The sequence below is a fragment of the Ricinus communis genome, chromosome 2 (genome assembly GCF_019578655.1).
Source record: "Ricinus communis isolate WT05 ecotype wild-type chromosome 2, ASM1957865v1, whole genome shotgun sequence".
Lineage (NCBI taxonomy): Eukaryota > Viridiplantae > Streptophyta > Magnoliopsida > Malpighiales > Euphorbiaceae > Ricinus > Ricinus communis.
Window position 1 is genome coordinate 28,062,699 of NC_063257.1, and position 7,526 is coordinate 28,070,224.

Sequence of the window (7,526 nt, forward strand, 5' to 3'; positions counted from 1 at the left end):
ATTAGCATTAAGTATGATTTAAGACTATTAAGAGTTGTTAGTTCTTAATCCGGTGAGTAAATCAACCTCATCTCTAAGTGTTAACTACCAGTCCTTACTATTCAAAATCCAGTTGTAACAAGCATTTCTCAATGTCAAGAAACAACCTAATAAACAATTAATCCAACGTCTCAAATTAACCGCATCAAACTTTTATTCTTTGAATAGCAAGAAGATTGCAAGAATGACAATTATAAAAAACTAACAATTAAGCATAATCCATCAACAAAGGTGAACCCTAATGGATTCAAAAGATCTAGCTGCTCATGTTCATAGTCAAAGCAATTAAAGTGCAAAATAAGGAAAAACAAATTAAAGGTATGTACAGCCTTCTCTTTCAAGCTGAATGAGAAACCCTAAATTTGCAAATTCAAAATCTCAAACCCTAAATTTGCAAATTCAAAATCTCAAACCCTAGTTGCCTCTTGAATGCTCCCAAAGTTTGTCTTGATCTTCAATTCGATGTTGGAATAAGTGGAATCCCCCCTTCAATTGATGAAAATTGATCTCCACCGATCTACAATTGAGGTATAGGAAATATTTGATTAAGTGTGTGTCTTGGAATTGAGTCCAAAAATCGTCCTCTTCAATTAGAATTCAAAATCGCCTATATAGTTGATTGACCGAGTCCAGTGTGATGATTCGACAATGAGTCCAGTGTCTTTGAATCTGTGGAGTCTGTGTCGAGCCACCACAGGCCGTGCCAAGGCGGTCTTGACTCCTTCCGGTGCCCAAGCGGTCTTGATCCACCACAGGCCGTGCTGGAGGCCGTGGTGGCTACGGAAGTCGTGCTGAAATGGCACAATTGGGGATAGCCTCTTGATAATTCAGCAGGGCCTGAGTCCAGGCCGTGCTCAACCCTCGGGGTGCTTGTTCTCGCCCAATTTGATGGATTTTGCTCCGTAATCACACGTATTTCCCTCGATTACTGATGGTGTCCTTCGAAAATGACCTGAAACGAAAAGGGAAATAAAAGACAGGTGATTCTAGCATAAACGGGATAATCATGCATAAAAATGTGAACAATCGGGCATGAAAACATGTGTAGTATGATGCTTATCACACCCCTAGCTAGAGTAGGATTCCTAATCGGAGTGGCCAGGTGTGGATGGATTCACAGCAGGTGCTCTCCGAGGTCGGACTATTTGCTGTGGTGGTGGAGGTGGAAGTGCTGGTGCTGTGGAGGAAGACGTTCGTTCACCACGCGATCGCTTGCTAGTAGCGACGCGTTTCAGTTGCTTTCTACGAGATTTATCGCGGTCCGTCATATCACCTAATGCAACGAATTATTAGTTTTTTGTAAAAATTCAAGTTAATGAAAGAAATAATCTACCGAATCAACAGCATAATGATTATACTTCGACTAACCAAAACTTGTATAAACTAATAAACCGATATATATCAATCTAATTTATCATGAACCAGCAATTGCAATTTAAATCTAAACATTATTCATGCTTTGCATGCTGTAGGCACATTTTATTTCCACCAAAACCCCACACTTATCAATTTCATAACCAACTACACCACAAACACAACAACTAATGTAGATTAACCTAACCAAGGTCATATAGTTACAATATAGAGCCACCAAAATATCCTAGCATGTCCTAACAAAAGTATATGTCTAAAATAGAAGTGAAATCATAATAATAAAAAAAAAATATAATGCAACAAATGAAGGGACTTACCTGAGTTCGCTTAGGAAAGTGAGAAGGGTGAGATAGGGGTATAAGAACAACACCTTTGAGTTAAGAAAAACAAAAGGGAAGCAAAATTTTCAGAGGCCTCCACTTCTTATAGGCACGGTTTTGACGGGTGAGGGTAAGGCCGTCGATAAGCATACGACTAGGACTCGGCCGTCGATTCTTTAGCCTTCTTTGGATGCTCCTTGGCACGGGCATTGGCACGGCCGTGCTTACCAGCACGGCTAGGGGTTGTGTCCCGTGCTGCCTTCGGAAGCCGTGACAATTACTCTTTATCCTTCAACACGGTCTTGACTCTGGCCGTTCTCATCAGCACGGCCTGGTGATACAGCCCGTGATGGCCACGGAAACCGTGGTGAAACGGAGTTTTTCTGGGCTTGCCTTTTGCCGACTCGAGTCGCCTTGCCCCCATACCTATAATTAACACATATGCATGTAATTAGATCATTAAACAAGTAGATATGGTCAAACGGAAGAGTTTGTCCTCTTCGATTCTATAAGTTCGAAAAATTAAAATTAACCGAATTATTTTTAAGCAACTATAATAAAGTCAAATGAAAATAATGAAACAATCACAACTAATTAGAAACATGAAAGTATAATCCAAGTCGAATGTACAGAAGTGCTTATTTGCAAAGTCTTAAGCGTGACTCATTCGGATCACCCTTTCTGTGCATACAAAGCCAGGTCAACTCGTTGCTCACTATCCAACGAGTTACAATGATATCGCTTTAGCCGATGCCCGTTCACTTTGAAATTCCCCTTCTCTGGATGATTCAACTCTACCACTCCATATGGAAAGACTTGTCCGATCTGAAATGGTCCAGACCAACGAGTCTGTAGCTTTCCGGGAAACAGACGAAGGCGAGAGTTGTAAAGGAACACTCGATCCCCAACCTGAAATTCCTTAGGCTCACGAATCCTTTGATCATGCCATTTCTTAGTCCTTGCTTTGTAAGTTGAGGAGTTTTCGTATGCCTGCTGGCGCCACTCATCTAGCTCACTCAGCTACCATTGTCGCTCCTGACCTGCATAATCAATATCAAAGTTACAAGTTCTAAGGGCCCAAAGTGCCCTATGCTCTAACTCAACAAGCAAATGACATGACTTTCCATAAACAAGGTGATAGGGCGTAAAACCTATAGATGTCCTAAAAGCAGTCCTAAACGCCCATAATGCATCATCTAACTTAAGAGTCCAGTCCTTCCTACTGGTACTAACGGTTCTCTCTAAAATACGTTTAATACCCCTATTAGTTACCTCAACCCGCCCCACTAGTCCTGGGGGTGATAGGGAGTAGAGAACCGATGAGTAACTCCGTACCGCTTAAGTACTTTCTCTAATTGGGTGTTGCAGAAATGTGTTCCTCTATCACTAATAAGCGCCCTAGGTATGCCAAACCTAGCAAACAATCGCTTAAGGAACCTGTAGACAACCCTAGCATCATCAGTGGCTACAGCCTGAGCTTTAGGCCACTTAGAGAAATATTCAACAGCAACCAGAATGTACTTATTACCATACGAAGAGGGAAATGGTCCCATGAAGTCGATGCCCCAGACATCAAAAATCTCAACGACTTGCACACTGGTTTGGGGCATCTCATCACGAGAAGAGATATTACCTGCGCGCTAGCAAGGGTCACAAACCTTAACAAATTTTCGTGCATCTTGGAAGAGCGTAGGCCAATAGAATCCTGCCTCTAGCACCTTCCTCGCAGTATGGTTTGCTGCTTGATGACCTCCAGTGGGTCCCTCGTGGCATTGCTTCAATATTTGGAGAGTCTCCTCGCCATATACACAACGGCCGAATCACCCGATCCGCACATACTTTAAACAAAAAGGGATCTTCCCAAATATAGTATTTCAAATCAGTGAAGAATTTCTTCTTTTCACGTCGTCATACCCTTTGGTAGAACCCTAGCAACCAAATAGTCATGATAATCGGGAAAACCAGGGAGTATCAGTGTATACCGAGTGACATACAAATGTTCTTCTGGAAATCGATCATCTATGGTCGTCTCATCAAGTGCATCTAAGTGAGAATTTTCCAATCTCGATAAATGGTCCACTACCGGATTCTCCGCGCCCTTCTTATCCTTGATCTCGACGTCAAATTCCTCAGAATAAAAGAATCCACCGAATCAATCTCGGTTTCGCATCATTTTCGGGAATAAGTACCTCAATGCCGAGTGGTCCGTGAAGACAATGGTTTTGGAGAGAACGAGGTATGATCTAAACTTGTCGAAGGCGTAAACAACCGCCAATAACTCCTTTTCTGTGGTGGTGTAGTGTTCCTGGGCTCCGCCAAGGTCTTGCTAGCGTAGTAAATGGGTTGAAACTTCTTTTCAATCCCTCCTGTCCAAGCACAGCTCCAATCGCATAATCACTAGCATCAATCGGAGAAACCATGATTGGGGTCATGATAAGTTTCTTAAGTAACTCAAAAGCTGCCATGCATGCATCATCAAAAATAAAAGGTACATCCTTAACTAACAATTGAGTGAGGGGCCTAGCAATCTTAGAAAAATCTCTAATAAATCTCCTATAAAACCCTGCATGGCCTAGAAAACTCCTAACAGCCTTAACAGAACTAGGAGGAGGTAGCTTAGATATTACTTCTACCTTAGCTCTATCCACCTCCATCCCAGCCTGAGAGATCTTATGCCCTAAAACAATCCCCTATCTCACCATGAAATGACATTTTTCCCAGTTTAGTACTAAGTTAGCCTCAATACATCTAGCTAACATGCGCTCAAGGTTTGCCAAACAAAGAGAGAAAGAATTACCAAAAATAGAGAAGTCATCCATAAATACCTCCATAGACTCCTCAATTATGTCCTAAAAAATAGCCATCATGCACCGCTGAAATGTAGCCGGTGCATTGCACAGTCCGAATGGCATCCGTCTATAAGTAAACGTCCCATAAGGGCAGGTGAAGGTAGTCTTCTCTTGGTCCTCAGGTGCAATAGGAATCTGAAAGTAACCTGAAAAGCCATCAAGAAAACAATAAAACATGTGACCTGCTAAACGTTCAATCATCTGATCAATGAAAGGAAGAGGAAAGTGGTCCTTCCGAGTTGCATCATTAAGCCTACGGTAATCAATGCAAACTCGGAAGCCTGTTACCGTCCGAGTCGGGATCAGCTCATCCTTCTCATTCCTTACCACTGTGATGCCTCCTTTCTTGGGTACAACCTGCACAGGACTAACCCACGAACTGTCAGAAATGGGATATATCAAACCTGCATCAAGAAGTTTAATTACCTCCTTCTTTACCACTTCTTTCATGTTCGGATTGAGTCGTCTTTGAGGCTGAACGACCGGCCTGAAACTGTCCCCCAATGAAATCTTATGAGAGCAGAAACTTGGATTTATGCCCGGGATATCGGCTATATTGAAAGCAAAGGCCTTCTTGTACTTCCTTAGAACTTCCAACAGCATGGCTTGCTCTTCGGGGAGTTAGATCGGTACCGCTATTATTCTGGTAAGCGCTTCTCTTCATCCAGGAAGGCATAAACCAAGTGGCTCAGAACTCATTCAGTTCTAAACCGTGGGTCCTCGAATGAAGTCTTTACTTTCCGCACCCCGCACTGTCAAGAAAAAGATAGGGATCAGTTGACAAGCTCTACCGGGCTTAATAAAACAAATGAGTTGCTCCAACACTTGCTCGTTGGACAACTCCTCCTCATCCTCAGCTAATGCTATTTGCAAAGGGTCAGAACATAAAATTTCTTGTAAATGGGACTCAACCACATCATCAATCACATCAATAGAACATACAGTATTATCATAGTCCAGTGACTGTCTCATGGAAGTGGCCAGGTCAAAGGTAATGGTCTCATCATTAACTCTAAGCTTAAGCTTTCCATCGCTTACATCGATAACAGCCCTCGATGTAGCTAGGAAAGGCCTACCCAGGATAAGAGGCACAGTGCTATCACCCTCCATATCCATTACCACAAAATCTACAGGAAAGATAAATTTATCTACCTTTACAAGTACATCTTCAACAATACCTCTAGGAATTTTAACAGTCCTATCTGCTAATTGAACACTCATCCTAGTAGGCTTTGGCTCATGCAACCCTAATTTGGCAAATAAACTAGTGGGCATTAAGTTAATACTGGCTCCTAAATCAGCCAATGCACCACTAATTGATAAATCACCAATCATACAAGGGATAGTAAAACTCCCTGGATCTCGTCGCTTGAGTGGCGACATTACGGAGAATAGGCCGAACACTCCTCATTAAGCACCACCTGACCAAGATCCTCCAACTTCCTCTTGTTGCTCAAAATCTCCTTTAAGAACTTGGCGTATTTCGGCATCTGTGAAATTGCCTCAATAAAAGGTAAGTTAATTTTCAGCTGCTTAAATAAGTCAAGAAACTTACTGTATTGCTTGTCCACCATATCCTGTCTCAACCTTGCAGGATATGGTACCGAGGGCTGATGCTCCCGCACAGGGCTCTTTTGTCTGTCCTCTTTCTTTCTCTCATTCTCTACCATCTCAAGGTCTGGTCCTTCCTTAGCTGGCTCGACCTGCACGATTGTATTATCCTTATCAGCTAAAGGCAAAGAACCAGTCAAATTCTTACCTGAACGCAAGGTGATAGCTTTGCAATGCTCCCTCGGGTTTGACTCTGTAGTGCTAGGGAGCGATCCTGAAGGTCTCTCCAAAAGCATCTTAGAAATTTGGCCAATTTGAGTCTTCAAGTTCTGAATCGAGGCCTGCTGATTCCTAAGTTCACTATCAGTCTGCTGGAATCTTGTTTTTGTAGATGTCACAAACTTCATCATGAGCTCCTCTAAATTTGACTTCTTTTCTTGGGGAGGAGGAGCTTGTGCAGGCCCAGCTGGTTATTGTTGTGGCTGTTGATGAAGTCTTTGGAAACCTGGCGGACCCTGGGCATTATTGTTCCTCCAACTGAAATTGGGGTGATTGCGCCATCCAGGGTTGTATGTATTGCTGTAGGGGTTATTCTGCTGTCTTGGGGCATTCCCCATATAATCAACCTATCCAACATCAGAAGATATAGTAGAATTAGATGGAAAACTAATAGAAGATGAAGCAAACATACCTCCCATGACAGTCAGACCGTAATGCGGGCCACCACAAAACTCGCAGCCAACGTTCACTGCGTGAACTCAAGATCCTGGAGTTGGTCGATCTTCTTGGCTAGAAGCTCCACTTGAGCTCGCCAAGGCTGCTGTAGAGTCCACTTGGTTGACCACTCCTTGTCTTCCTGGTCGGCTCTTAGAGGATTGCCAACGATAGTTGTTCATGGCCATTTCCTCTATCAAGTTCGAGCTTGCTCGGGCGTCTCTTGTTTAGCGCCCCACTGCAGCATCCACCATCGCCTCGTTGCGAGGTTCAACCCATTGTAGAAGGTCGAACTCGCATCCACACCGGCAATCCATGATGTGGGCGGCATCTCAAAAGATCTTTAAATCTCTCCCATGCATCGTACATGCTTTCATCATCAAACCGCACAAAAGAAGATATGTCATTTCTAAGTTTAGCGGTTTTAGCGGGAGAAAAATACTTATATAAAAATTTTCGGCCAACGCCTTCCGGTGTAGTGATCGTCACATTGTGAAAGAGATTGCAACCATCTCTTTGCTCTGTCCCTCAAGGAAAGTGGAAACAATCTCGGTAGAATGGCATCATCGGTTGTTCCATTTATTTTGAATGTGTCACAAATCTCCAAAAGTTGGAGATATGTGCATTGGGATCCTCACCGGGCAATCCTCCAAACTGCGCTTTGTTGGATCATCCGGAT

The 7,526-nt window shown here is 43.0% G+C and overlaps 1 non-coding gene across 1 annotated transcript; it reads left to right on the plus strand.

Annotated features, from left to right (window-relative positions):
- Nucleotides 1–7,157: 7,157 nt before the first annotated feature.
- LOC125369363 lies at nucleotides 7,158–7,264 on the plus strand. The gene has a single exon (XR_007214917.1). It is a non-coding gene; the product is annotated as a small nucleolar RNA R71 (small nucleolar RNA).
- The last annotated feature ends 262 nt before the right edge of the window (nucleotides 7,265–7,526 follow it).